Source organism: Hylobates moloch, unplaced genomic scaffold, assembly GCF_009828535.3.
Source record: "Hylobates moloch isolate HMO894 unplaced genomic scaffold, HMol_V3 SCAFFOLD_1, whole genome shotgun sequence".
Taxonomy (NCBI): domain Eukaryota; kingdom Metazoa; phylum Chordata; class Mammalia; order Primates; family Hylobatidae; genus Hylobates; species Hylobates moloch.
Window position 1 is genome coordinate 51,683,989 of NW_026652276.1, and position 14,679 is coordinate 51,698,667.

Here is a 14,679-nt window from a genome sequence, read left to right on the forward strand (position 1 = left end):
TCAATAAAATATTAAGAGTTAGAATATGTTTTGAAGCAGTGTGTAAATTGTGAAGTAATTTTAGAATGTTCTTAAAGTAATTCATATTAGATTTTCAGGCACAAAATTTATTTTTAAATAAATTACAAAGGGTTAATAAATACACCAGATTCTGCCACCACCGGTAATTTTTTGTTTTTTAGTAGGGGTTTCACCGTGGTCTGGATCTCCTGACCTTGTGATCCGCCCGCCTCGGCCTCCCAAAGTGCTGGGATTACAAGCGTGAGCCACCGCGCCCGGCCCAGATTCTGAATTTTTAACACCATTTGGAAAGTGGTCTGAGAAATATATCAAATTCTGTTTTTTATCTATTATTCGTGTGTTTATTCTTAACTCTATCTCTTGCAAATATCATCCCAGGCTTATTCCTTATCTATAAAAGTAAGGGCAAGACAGAGCTACTTCTGATGTCTTAAATAAATATCACTTGTATGGTTTTAAATTTTGAAAACACTTTTTAAAAAATTTCAAAGCCTTCTTTCAGGTTGTTGACTTAGTTTTTGTTTTTACCTGTTAGTAGATTTGGGAGAAGCTTATTTTACAGGCCTGTTCATAATTTTAATCCGTATTGTAGAGTGTGTCCCGGTATACAGCCAAATTACCAGGTGTATTTCCCCTCTCAGAAAACCAGATTTCCTCTCTCAAGTTTTTTTTTTTTTTTTAACTTTTAGGTTCTGGGGCACATGTGGTTTGTTACATAGGTAAACTTGTGTCACTGGGGTTCATTGTACAGATTAATTCATAACCCAGGTATTAAGCCCACTGCCCAATAGTTGTCTTTTCTGCCTCCTCTCCCTCCTCCCACCCCTCACCCTCAAGTAGACCCCAGTGTCTGTTGTTTCCTTCTTCCTGTCCATGAGTTCTTATCATTTAGCTCCCACTTGTAAGTGAGAGCATGAGGTATTTGATTTTCTGTTCCTGTGTTAGTTTGCTAAGGATAACAGCCTCCAGCTCCATCCCTGTTCCCACAAAAGACATGAACCTGTTCTTTTTTATGGCTGCTCTCAGGTTTAAAAATTAGAGAAAAAGAATATTTTTTTCTGCTTCTGAATTGAAGTTGTAATTCATGGAAAATAGAATATAATGTATGCCACTGACAGTGTACAGTCAGTATATATGACACACCTTTGAACACAAGACCAGTCAATGGTAAATGAATACTGCTCCTTCACATTGTCTTCCGATGGCTCTGTCAAAGCACGGAAGCATGCTGAGATGATTCGAGGTGGAAGATGCACGTTGGCATTAAATAGCAGTAAACCACATACTGAACAAGCTATTCCCTTTTCAATTCTTTCAGTCCTTCGAAGGAGGAAATTTAAATTGGTGCCAGTATGTCTGTAATCCCTCTAATACTTGCTGAATTCTGTTTTTTTACAATGAAGAAACAGGCTTCAGCTCAGAGCCTTAGCAGGCCTCAGTATATAGCTAGAATTTAATAGCACTGTTTTCCTTGTATTTGATTTTATGGTTATCTTCTGTTGAGGCAAATGAGACTCATTATGCATTTAGAATAATGATCTCAAAATACCTTTTAAATAGATTTCCTTGAGCAAAAACCCTTAATTTTAAAATGAGAACTATTAAGTAAACTCTTTTTTTTTGTTGTTTTTGTTTTTGAGACAGGGTCTCACTCTGTCACCCAGGCTGGAGTACAGTGGCACAATCATGGCTTTCACTGCAGCCTCAACCTCCCAGGCTCCAGTGATCTTCCCACCTCAGTCTGCTAAGCAGCTGAAACTATAGGCGTGCCACCACGCCCAGCTAATTTTTCTATTTTTTATAGAAATGGGATTTCACCATGTTAGCCAGACTGGTCTCGAACTCCTAGGCTGAAGCTCACCTCCCAAGGATAAATGCTATTTTAGTGGTGCAAGAAAATAATAACTAACATGTATCGAGTAATAAGTGCTGTAGCACTTTATCAGTATTAATTCATCTGATTCTCGCAACAGCGCTATAAAGTATGCACTGTTATTCACTTCATTCTCTGGTAGAACTGAGGAAACTGAAATATGGGGTACTAAAATTACCTGTTTAGGTAACATGGGAGAGCCAGGCTTCGAGGCCAAGATCTCTGTCCCACAGCCCATGTCTGGACCATTAAACAGATAGCTCTAAGCAGCCAAGTCAGTGCTGGAGGTTTCAGAAACACTGACACAAGTGTTTCTCCCATCTTTAAAGGTCCAGTTTAACTTCCTTGAAGATCACCGTGAGCTCCACCTCCCTCAGTAGCTTCTGCTTTCCCTAACTCCCATTCCACTTCTCTTTGGTACCACATGGAAGGCTTATAGTTATTTATGCATCTTTAGTTACTTAATTATGTTCATCCTAAGTATACAGTAAGCCCCCTTGGAAGGAGCAACTGTGTGTTATACTTCTCTTGAATTCAGTAAATATATGTTTAAAAGGAGTTTTAAGAAATTGTTATTCTGCTTCAATGATTAGTGCATTATTTTAGCATTTGCAAAAATAGGGGATTCTTTTGACAAAAAAAAAAAAACCCAAACCATTTCCATTCTGAAACAAAAAAATAGTTTTCAGTGAAAAAAAAAATGTAGGAAGTTGTAGTGATTTTGACATTTGAATGAGAATTTCACTGAAAGAGCATTAATTTATTACTTTCGGAAAGATTTCTTACTTTAAAATGCTTCAGTAATTCCAAACAAAAGAATAGATTTAAAATGTTCTTAGAGGAGAGGAAGAATAACATTATGGCTTATGACCTACAAGATCTAAGATACAATATAATTCTCGCCTATTATTGCCTCAGAACAATTCTATACTTAACAGATTTTCCACTCTGTGTGGTGGTAGCCCTACAATTAACTGAGTCATGTACAATATTCATATTACCAGAAATATAATTAAAATTTCCCTTATTTTGCGATATGAAATTCAAAGCTTTGGAATTGTATTGTAGACTAAATAAACTTTTAAATGCATGGAAATTTGAATATTTTTAAATATATAGAGATTATAAACAAGTTTCTTAAAGACAGTAGGAATATATAATAACTCATAATTTCAAGAGCCACGACTTTAAAAATAGCTGCTCTTCTGAAAAATAAGCAAACCTTTATCCATTGTATTTTATTACAAGATACTATAGAATTTTAAGCTATAAAGGATTATAAAGTTTACCTAGTTCATCTTCTTTTGTATGTTCAAAATATATTCAAATACCTTGCAGAAATTCATCATACAACTAGTTTAGTTTCCAATTGTTTATTTCTTTATAAGTTGGTTATTTTGAACTTATAATGCAATCTCTGTTGTAAGAAAAAACAAACAACAACAACAAAAACCCCGAGATGGTTAGATTCCCAGGATGGGCTACTACTGCTTATAAAATACAAGTGAAAATACAAGTATTATAAACTTTGGGGGGATTAGGTGGGATCCTAGAAATCATCTAATCCAATTGACTTCTACACAGATAAGCAAATTTATACTACACATTGCTTATAGAAAAAGCAGAAAAATATAATATTAGGCAGTAAGTACAACCAAACATTTAATTGACTGAATAGTAATTGTGGTTAAAATTTGTGTTTAAGACAGAAGAAACGTAAACGGAAACTTTTGAAAAGACTTTCTTAAGAGAATTTCGGGAAATTTTTTAAGGATTAGAGCCTTGTTTTTCTTTCTCTTCTATCCCCTATCTTTGGCAACAGTGGTTAAAACTCCGCAACTCTATCTTCTCTTCCCACTCCTTCCCTTTTTTTTTTTCCCAGCATCCACTGTGCAGGACTTGTATAGTTAACTGATCTGTAACACTGTTTTAGGTCTCAGCCACACTGACTACTGTCCGCTCATTCATGGCCATTAATAATTGTCTATTAACAACACAAGCCAGGGTGGAGAGTATGTTAAAGTGCTCTGCTCCCCATCTCTGGAATGTATTCAAACCGTCTTCCACTGCACACTGCATTCTTGGCCGCCTGTTCCTCACAGTCCCAGCTTTGGCTTTACCCTTCTCCACCCTATTTGCTGAGATGAATGTCAAGTCTGTGGCCACTCTCCCAGCTCAGTCTCTGGGCTTCTCTCTTCCTCTAGGTCTACACTGCAGCCAAAGGACCCAGCAGCTGGAGTACCCCTGTGAAGCACTCCTCATGAGGGTGGATGGAGGATTTTGTTTGTTTCCTTGACAAAGGTGTGTGACTTGTCAGCCAAGATGTTGGCTTTTTCATGAAAGGAGCAAGGAAATAGGAAGAGAGCATGTTAAGGAAGAGAGCCCTTCTTGAAGCAAATGGGCAAGAATTGGAAGGAAGTGGGGAAAGAGGATGGAGACTACAGAAGATGTGCCTGTACTTATGAGAAGTGACTAAAGTAGACATAGCTATTTTGGGAGAAGTGAAAAGCCAAAGAAAAAGTACCAAGTAAAGGGCTCCCCTGAAAAAAAAATGGAAAGAAAAGGCAGAGGGGGCAAAGAAGAGATCATCCTCACATAAACTCCTCTAAACCAGCCTCTTGACGTGGGACAGATGGGAGTGTTGGGATGGAGTAGTTGGGACAGATCTGCATGGAGAAGGGGCAGAGAAACAGCAGCCAGTCTTCTCTCTTCGCTTGGATTGCAAGAGGTAAGTGTCAGGGAAAGGAAAGAAAAGCAGAATGGGTTCAAAAACTACCCCAGCACACCAAATACTTTACCATGCTGATTCAGAGAGCATCCTGAGTTGCAGTATCACCCATCTAGCTACCAAAAAAAAAAAAAAAAAAAAATTGAATGTGTTAATATTGATGAGTTGGCGAATTGTCACAACAAATTGCTCAACACTACCTTCTAGGAGCAGATACTTTGAAAGGACAATGCATATATCTTACAATGAGAGAATTTTAAACTACTGAAATACAGATAAATCAAACGTAGTTCTGTTTGCATATAACTGGAAAGTTACATCTTTACAGTTTGAATTATATTGTTGTGTACCTGGACTTATACATCATAACTCAGCTTACCCAGGACTGGCAATAATATGTGGTAGTCAAAAACTTTAAAGTTTTCTGTCTATTATTGTAGTTTTTCATTCCTTACTATAACAATTTCTCATAGTGGCAGAGTAAGGGTTTTTTCCAACTATAAATTATATTCCTTAAATAAACTGTTCCAAATAATCACAGTGTTGCAGAGGTTAGGGGCTCATCATTGCTGGTAAAAAAAAATAATAATAATAACCTTTAGAACAGCAGTTTGGCAAGTCGAACCAAGAGTTTCAACATGTCCATATGATTTCAGCCAACAAATTCACTTCTAAGATATTATGCTAAGTTTATACATTTTTATTCAACATTATTTGTGAAATGGAAAAAAAATCAAAAATAATATATTAGTTAAATAAGTTATATCTATATGTTGGAATATATTCAATTAATATTTAATAATATTGGGAAATGCTCATAATGTTATGGGTAAAAATAGAACAGAGCAAAACAACCTGTAATCTCTCTACCTAAATAAACATGGAAGGAAATTTACTAAATGTTAGCAGTAATTATCTCTGGGTGATGGTATTATAGATAACTTATTTTCTTCTTTATGCTTTTTTTCAATTTTTAAAAATTTTGGCCAGGCACAGTGGCTCACGCCTGTAATCCCAGCACTTTGGGAGGCCGAGGTGGGCGGATCACAAGGTCAGAAGATGGAGACCATCCTGGCTAACACAGTGAAGCCACGTCTCTACTAAAAATACAAAAAGTTAGCCGGGCATGGTGGCATGCGCCTGTAGTTCCAGCTACTCAGGAGACTGAAGCAGGAGAATCACTTGAATCCGGGAGGCGGAGGTTGCAGTGAGCTGAGATCATGCCACTGCACTCCAGCCTGGGTGACAGAGTGAGACTCTGTCAAAAAAACAAAAACAAAAACAAAACTCAACAATAAACATGCATTACTTTGAAAATCAGAAAAAAAATAAATGTTATTTAACAAAGATCCTGCTTCAAAAGCAGTTTACAAATAAAACTGAAAACCAAATTGTATGTATTTATCCACTTGTTTGCAGAGGGCAACAAAAACCAGGAGGTCAACAAAAACTGTGAGCTAAAAACTATGTGTCAAGCACTTAATGTCATCTGTCCAAAAATTGTTTTTATCCACTTGTTTGCAGAGGGCAACAAAAACCAGGAGGTCAGCAAAATCTGGGAGCTAAAAAGTATGTGTCAAGCACTTAGTATGTCATCTGTCCTGTATAACTCCATGTCTTGAGGGTCTACCATCTGACACATGGTAGACCCTCAAGACATAGATACTCCACCACACCAAATACTTTCACCATGCTGATTCAGATGCCATCCTGAGTTGCCTTATCACCCAACTAGCTACAAAAAAAATTGAACTTGTTAATATTGATTTTATATATATTTATAGATATAGAGCTGGCTTCAACTGCTTTAATCTGATATCACAAATAAGTCTCTTTTTTCCTGATAAATCATTCAAGCATGTATCGCTTTATATCTTCTTAAGGATCCTCCTGTTCCAGGGACCTATGCAGTCCCAGAGCTTTTGTAGTTCAAAATGTGACATTCACTGTGCTTTCACACCCAATGACAGAACTGGCATCTAGGCCACATCTGATGCCCTGTTTGTTTGTTCTACTCCCTGTTTAGCTGCAGAAAACTGGCCCACCAGGTGCCGAACTGGTCCAGTGCTGCTTGAGACCCATCTGCTGCTATGGTTCCTTAGGGGAGGATAGCAGAGCCCACTTTCTCTGAGACTGCAGTTCTTTCTTCATTTTGCAGATGCAAGCATCTCCCAAGTGTGGGCTCTAGACCTGCCTTGATCATCTCCACTCAAAGCTGCCCTCACCCCTTCCCCAGGTATCAAACTACCGGTGATGGCTCTCTTTCAGACCCATACAGCAGAAGGGGCCTAAACTTATTAACTACTTTTTGATTTTAAATTCTGCTTTACAATATCTTTTCCAGCATCAGTAGATTTCAAGTGATGCTCATTCCTGTCCTTCCACCCTCTAAGTTTGCCCAACAGTCAAGGTTCGTTTTCGTCAGGACTATTGACATTGCTATGAAGTTTCCCATGGCAGGCTGCCCAGATGCTTCTGTCCAGATCCTCTGAGCACCAAGCAGTTACACAAGGCCCCTCTGTGTGGCTTATTGTCGCCTTCCACTCCCACTCACATACTGTGGATGGATAGGAGTTTTGATGCTAAGGTCAAAAATACGCAGGTTACTTACTTAAAAGGTGGCATTTTGCAAGCAGAATGGATACTCGGAGAAGAAGATGGACAATGTGAGGACAATCGGAGGCAGGAAAAGGTGTAAGGAATTTGGAACAGTCCAGGCTCCCCATGCAGCACAGTGGTCTGACAACTGGGAGTCCTCTCTGAGAAAGAAGGGAAGGCTTAGTGCTGCCAGGAGCACTCTGATTGCTCCTTGCTCTGTAGGCTCTGGCAGCCTTCAGACAACATCACTAGCTCCCCCGCTCCCGCTCCTTCAGTGTTTCATCCCTCTTTCTTCACTTACTTTCACCTCCCTCTTGGGCACCCAGTGTGTTACTGATGTCTGCATTTGTTTCCTGAGAAGGAAGAACGTGATCTGATCCAAATATACCCAGAGGTATTAAGGTTGCAGTGTGCTACTTTTCCAAAGATGTTTATACCTGGAGACTATTTGCTTGTTCAACAATTAAGCACTGACTGAGGGATACACACTAAGCCTATATGCACAAGAAAATTAAATCTCTGCCCTATTTCCTGGTCTAGAAAGCGGAATACACATGTAAACAAGCACTTGCACACATTATAAGATGTTCTTAGTCACACAAAGAAAGAGTGATGGTTCTGGTTTGGGTAGGGCAGAGGGGTGAAAGTCAGTAGGCCTTGTAAGCAAGCAACATTTGGACAGGTCTGGAAGGATGAAATTAATAGACTCAGGAAGTGCAGGCACTCGTCAGCAAGTACAGAAGCACAGAGGCAGTGAGGCAGCATGAATATGAGCAGTAACTTAGGGAAATTATTGTAAAATGAAGCATAACTGATTCCAAATGACTTGAGAATTACATGTGAAGAGGGCAGAGGCAGAAGATGAAATTGTAGAGACCAAATTGTGCAGGAGCCATCTCTGACACGCTAAGCAGTGTGGACTTGTAGCTGTAGTTCTCACCACCAGTGAGTGCAAGAATCAAGCTGTGAGTGTCAGACATGAGAATAGTAGATACAACTAAGAGAAGAGAGAAATGATTGAAAGGGGAACAAGGGGGCTTCTGAAGTGCTGGCAAGCAAGGCCCTCTTTCTTGTTCTGGACCATGGTTATGTGGATGTTCACTTTGTAATCACTGAACTGCACATTTATGCTTTCTGTACTTACTGTACACTATACTTCTCAATTGTGAAAAAGTCTCTTTTTAAGAAAATCAAGCTGGGTTATTTATTGAAAACAGATTCCAGGATCTCCCTGTCAGACATACTGATTAAGTAGGCCTGGGCTGGCACTTGGGAAATCTGTACTTTTTAAATGATTACCTTAGTGAAGGATCTGAAGCCAGAAGGGACCCCTAGACCACAGTTGGAGAATACTGCTAGCCCTTTTGGGGAGCCATCCAAAAGACCTAAGCAAGATGCTAAGAACAGAGATGTGTCTGTCTGAATGTTCTGGATAAAGGGAGAGGAAGAAGTTGAGGGTGGCCTCCACCTTATGCCTTATTAGCACTTGCAGGTTCTGTGTCCCATTCCTTTTGTGTTTTTAAGAGATGTGACAAATAAGGTGCTAATGACTTATAAGTACTAAGTACGATTTTTGAGTTGTGTTTTCTTCTGGAGTTTTCTTAAATATGAAAATTTTGGACTTCAGTACTTTAGTAGCTGAATTTGAGACATGGAACCAGCCCCTGGGGTAGATATTCTGGGGTAGGGAGCAACTTTGTAGAATTTCTTAAATGAGGGCATTCTCAGCCTGTGAGTCATAGTTGCTCCACTACTGACCTACCGTCATTACGACATACGCTTAGTGAGGATTGATTTGCATGGATGCAGTTAAATTCATTTTCTTATGCCCCTGTATAATCAGAGGGATATTTTTGAGACTTAAAGCCTCCAATATGGTATTCTTCCAAACTTTAATCCTTCTGAAAAAAATATAACAAGTTTTGTTGCAAAGTTTTTCCTTTGGTGCTGACAGTGATGGAAATAGAAAGAGGAAACCTTACTTGGCCTTAAGCAGAGAATGAGAAAATCCAAAATTCTGACACAAAATTTGCACAGATTTTTTTCCCTCATAATTAAAGTACTGAGGAAATGCCATAAGATGATTCTTTGTGAGCAAGCTCATCCATTCATCAGATCAGTAAAAATTTTAAAGTCTGACCGCACAAAGCATTGGCTAGGATTAAGAACATAGAAACTGCCTTTAATTCCAATATTTTGGGAGGCCAAGGCAGGAGGATCACCTGAGTCCAAGAGTTAGCAACTAGCCTGAGCAATATAGTGAGATCCCGTCTCTACAAAAAATAAAAACTTAACCAGGCATGATGGCACACGCCTGTGGTTCCACGTACTGGGGAGGCTGAAGTAGAAGGATTGCTTAATTCTGGAGTCCAAGGCTGCCGTGAGCTATAATCATGCCTCTGCACTCCAGCCTGGGCCACAGAGTGAGAGCCTGTCTCAAAAAACAAACAACATAGGAACTTACTTCTGGTAAGAGTATAAATTGGGACAAACACTTTGGAGAGCAACTTGGCAGTATTTAGTCAAGTTAAAGGTGTGCATACTCTGTGACCCAGAAATTGCACTCCTAGGTATAGTCTCTGAGAAGCTCTCTTACCTGTGCCCAAGGAGATACATACAAGAATATTCACAGCAGCATAGAAAAAAATTGGAAATGATGTATATTAGATCAACAGAAGAATTTATGGGTAAATTGTGAAATATTCAATGAATATAGCTATGAAAATGAATGAAATAGATATGTGTATCTCCCATGGAAGAATCTCACAAACAAGATGTTGATCAAGTTGACCAAAAATCAAGTTGCAAGACCAGACACAGTGGCTCATGCCTGTAAATTGGGAGCACTTTGGGAGGCCAAGGCAGGAAGACTTCTTGAGGCCAAGAGTTTGAGACCAGCCTGGGCAACATAGCAAGGCCCTGCTTTACAAAAAATAAAATTAGCCAGGCTTGGTGGCACATGCCTATGGTCCTAGCTACTCAGGAGGCTGAGGTGGGAGGATTCCTTGAGCCCAAGAGTTGTAGGCTGCAGTGAGCTATGATTGCACCAACACACTCCATTCTGGGTGACAGAGCAAGACTCTTGTCTCTTAAAAAAAAATTGCAGATGAATTTGTAGAATATATTTCTGTCTAGGTTAAAAACTTGCAAATGCTATTGTTGTGTGGGAAACAACAACCATTGTTGCTGCAATGGTAGCCTGTAAGTACACTTAACAGGCAGGCTATTCAAGGGATCACAGAACAAGAAAGGCTCATGGACCAAAACAAAATCCTCAAATCACGTGGCTTATTAAATCAATTTAAGACACACCGTAAGAAGCTAGGTGAAAGACATGGAGTGGGTTAACACATTTAAGATGTGTCACAGGAGGCAGGGTGGAAAGATGACAACACCTGAATCCTCAGTCCTGTCTCTCTCTGCCACATCAGCCTTCCTAACCAAGGGTTTGCTTGCAAAGATCAGAGTTGAGATTTAACCAAAGCAGCCTAACAGACAGGGGTGTTTGGGGTCAAAACACACAGTTGTTCTAAAGTCTTGGGAGCAAAATGGGTCTGGCTGACAGCAGTAGCTCGTCAGTTAACCTCATGAACAGCTATGGATTTTATTTATATTTCTTTTGCAGAGGATATGAGGAGCCAATGGTTAGCCAAATTAAAACCTTTTGAATAGGGAATGCCTGATATGCCTTAAGTATCTTCAGTGCGTCATGAAAATTGGATGATTCAGGGCCTCACATGTGTCATGACTATTAGGTGTTTCTTGTTCTTTCCATCTCTTTCTAATTATGTTCATTATGCAAATGCACTACTACATTTTGTAGGAATTCTGCTTGTTTCTTAAGCTACTTGCTTCAATTCTTAGTTTCATTTTTTTCTCCCTATGTGTTTATTTCTCTTGTATAGCAGAATTGAATATTCTTAAATAATTCAACAAACACGCATTATAAATACATGTGTAATATGGTTAAAATAAAAATAAATGCTTAGAAAGATTAATCCCCAAGTTCAGGATTTGCCTAACTATGGTAGAGTCATAAAGGGGTGCCTTAAGGATGGAATTTATAGGACTTCAGTTATATTGGTAATGTTTTGTTTCTTAATATGGATGCTGGGTATGTGGGTGTTTATTATTATTTAAAATTTTGTGCATCTGAACTTTTTAAAAATAAATTTAAGAAAAGTTTGAAATAGTAAATACCTGGAGTCTTACAACAGACATTTGATACTTTTCTTTTTTTTAAGACACAGAATCTTTCTCTGTTGCCCAGGCTGGAGTGAAGTGGCACAATCATAGCTCACTGTAACCTCAAACTCCTGGGTTCAAGCGATCTTCCTGCCTCAGCCTCCCAAATAGCTACAACTATAGGCATCTGACCACCATGCCTGGCTAATTTTTTAATTTGTTGTGGAGACAGGGTCTTGCTTTGTTGTTTAGGCTGGTCTTGAATTCCAGGCCTCAGGTGATCCTCCTGTATCAGTCTCCTGAGTCACTGGGATTACAGGTGTGAACCACAGTACCTGGCCCTATCATTTTTTATTTTAATAAAGTTAAAGAATTTGACTAGGCCAACTTAATAGATATGTTATCTCTCTATTGCTAGGTACACACATGTATTTTTTAACAAACATTTGCTGAGTACATACTATTTGCAAGGAAGGCATTGTACCAGTTGACATGGGAGATGAAAAGTTGAATACGGGCTGGGCGCAGTAGCTCATGCCTATAATCCCAGCATTTTGGGTGGCTGAGGCAGGTGGATCACCTGAGGTCAGGAGTTCGAGACCAACCTGGCCAACATGGTGAAGCCCTGTCTTTACTAAAAATACAAAAATTAGCTGGGCATGGTGGTGGGTGCCTGTAATCCCAGCTACTCAGGAGGCTGAGGCGAGAGAATCACTTGAACCTGAGACACGGAGGCTGCAGTGAGCCAAGATTGCGCCATTGCACCCCAGCCTGGGCAATGAGAGCGAAACTCTGTCTCCAAAAAAAAAAAAAAAAAAAAGGAAAAGTTGAATGCAACAAAATTCTTACTCTCAAGTAGGAATTGCTCTCAAACCTTCAATTTAGTCATGGAGTTGACACTACTGCAAAAATTAGTACAGTTCAAAGGCATGATATATGTGCCTCAAGTAAAGTACAAATTGTGGGTGGTCCGAGTAGGTGGAGCTTCATTCAGAGGGTGTGATCAGAATGCATTTAAGCAGAAGGTGACATTCAATCTGGACCTTAAAAGAAGTAGATTTCAACAGGCAAAAATAGAAAGGAAGGCATTGCAGGACAAGGAAATACAATGCACAAAGAAGTAAAAAATGGAGTGTTCAGAGCAGCAATGTGTCTAAATTGTTGGATGGGCATGGAAGAGTACTGCAAGGGTGGGTGGGAAGGCAAATTAGGACAAGAGTCCTCTACAGCATTAACAGGTTATCTGTGGATGGGATTATGAGGGATTTTTATTTTCTTCTTTGTAATATTCTATATATTCTACAATGACCACATATTACTGCTTGGTCATGGATTTTTTTTTAATTGACAGAAGGGGATTTCATTTGTAGCCTGCCAAGTCATTCCAGTTGCCCCCTTAGTTATGGAAATGTTGGGAGTAGAGTTTACCCATCCTTCTGGTATTATGCCATTCTCTGAAACCCAAGGTAAACTGGTTCCTGATGAAGTGGTTGGATAATAGGAGGATGGAGCCCTGACCATCTGGAAACGCAAGGACACATATTCTACCCTGCTCTTTTCAAGATTGATCAGGGTAACCTGGCCAAGGCCCATTATCAGAGAACAGTAATGAAGACCTGAAATAAAATTATCATTAGGAATCAGCAAACCTAAGTTGACATCCTGGGATAAATTTAAGGGCCTAGGCATTCTTGGAGGAAGCACAGCATGTGGCTAAGTTAGGGATCCAGCTACTCTGGTCCTATGCTGAGAATATGGGAAATGGTGACTATCATTGACTGAGAGGGACTCCAAGAGAGCTATAATTGTAGGATCCCAGGTTGGGGCCCCACCATGGCTAGGCAGGGCCAGATGCAGCAAGGACATTTGCCACAGCATGGACCATGCAGGACCATACTTCACAGAGCCCTGTGAGGCTGCAAAGAAGGAGAGCACTAGTGAAATGGTCAAGCTTCCCACTTCCCTCTAGACCTAGCAATGGAAACACAACTAACCCTTGTCACTCTTTGGATCCAGTAAGACCATAGTGTCTTTTGCTTTTCTTTTCTTTTTTCTTTTTTCTTTTCTTTTTTTTTTTTTTTGAGACAGGGTCTTACTCCAGTTGCCCAGGCGAGAGTGCAGTAGCATTATCTCAGTTCACTGCAGTCTCTACCTCCTGAGCTCAGATGATTCTCCCACAGCCTCCCGAGTAGCTGGAACTACAGATGCGTGCCACCATCCCCAGCTAATTTTTGTATTTTTAGTAGAGATGGGGTTTTGCCATGTTGCCCAGGCTGGTCTTGAACTCCTGGACTCAACAAGCTGCCTGCTTGGGCTTCCCAAAGTGTTGGGATTACAGGCGTGAGCGACCACGCCCAGCCCATAGTGTCTTTGGACAATTTGGGGAAAGTCTATATTGGACTTTCTCCTGATAGGGTAAGTGAGGATTTGAGAAATTAATTACAAAAATAAAAGTCATGACTATAACAATAAACTGGTTTTGTGGATTAGATCATACAGTATTGATCTATATTGTCCAAATATTCTGCAATCAGCATGTTAATATATAATCTGAAAGAAGTTGCTTTTATAAGTCTTATTCTAAATTACCAAATTAGCTTTAAAATATAACATATGCTCTTTGGTACATATTCAAAATAAAAGTAGTAAAATATTAATATAAAGTTTTTTTACATTAATCTTATAAAACCACTTGATACCTTGTAACTGGTCTCTGACAATGTCTAAGGTTTGTTTCCTTGACCAAAAGGGCTTTGCTGTACTGTCAACACTGAGAGCCTAGTTAAAAATGCAACACTATTGTAGCAAAGTTGATGGTGTCCTGTAAGGCCCATTCCACACAACCAGCAAAGTGAAGCTATGTTGTGTGATCATCCTGCTGTTTTCTAATCTACTTCCTTTGGTTGGATATGTAAGCATATCCAACAGTTTCTTCCCCATCTAGAACTCCGCAAGTCTCATACAACATCTTCAAATAATTTAAGTTTGTCATATCTTTAAAATTCTTGAGATTTTTGTAGCTGATACTCATGCTTGGCCCGTTGAAATATTAAACAGATAAAGTCTGCAAAGTAGTATTATCATTTTTTATATATTTTTTTCTGCCATGTGACTCAGATCTTTTTTTTTTTTTTTAATTAGAGACAGGGTCGCACTATGTTGGCCAGGCTGGTCTCAAACTCCTGGCCTCAAGCAATCCTCCTGCCTCAGCCTCCCAAAGCACTATGACTACAGACATGAGCCACTGTGCCTGGCCAATACTATGATTTCTTGA

General features: G+C 39.4%; 1 long non-coding RNA gene across 2 annotated transcripts in view; it reads left to right on the forward strand.

Moving 5' to 3' along the window:
* Positions 1-14,679, forward strand: part of LOC116810539 (uncharacterized) — a 44,251-nt gene that overhangs the window by 3,437 nt on the left and 26,135 nt on the right. For both annotated transcript variants that reach the window (XR_009213915.1, XR_004370319.2), the window contains exon 3: positions 4,099-4,622. This is a non-coding gene — a long non-coding RNA (uncharacterized LOC116810539). The remainder of the gene's footprint in view (positions 1-4,098; positions 4,623-14,679) is intronic.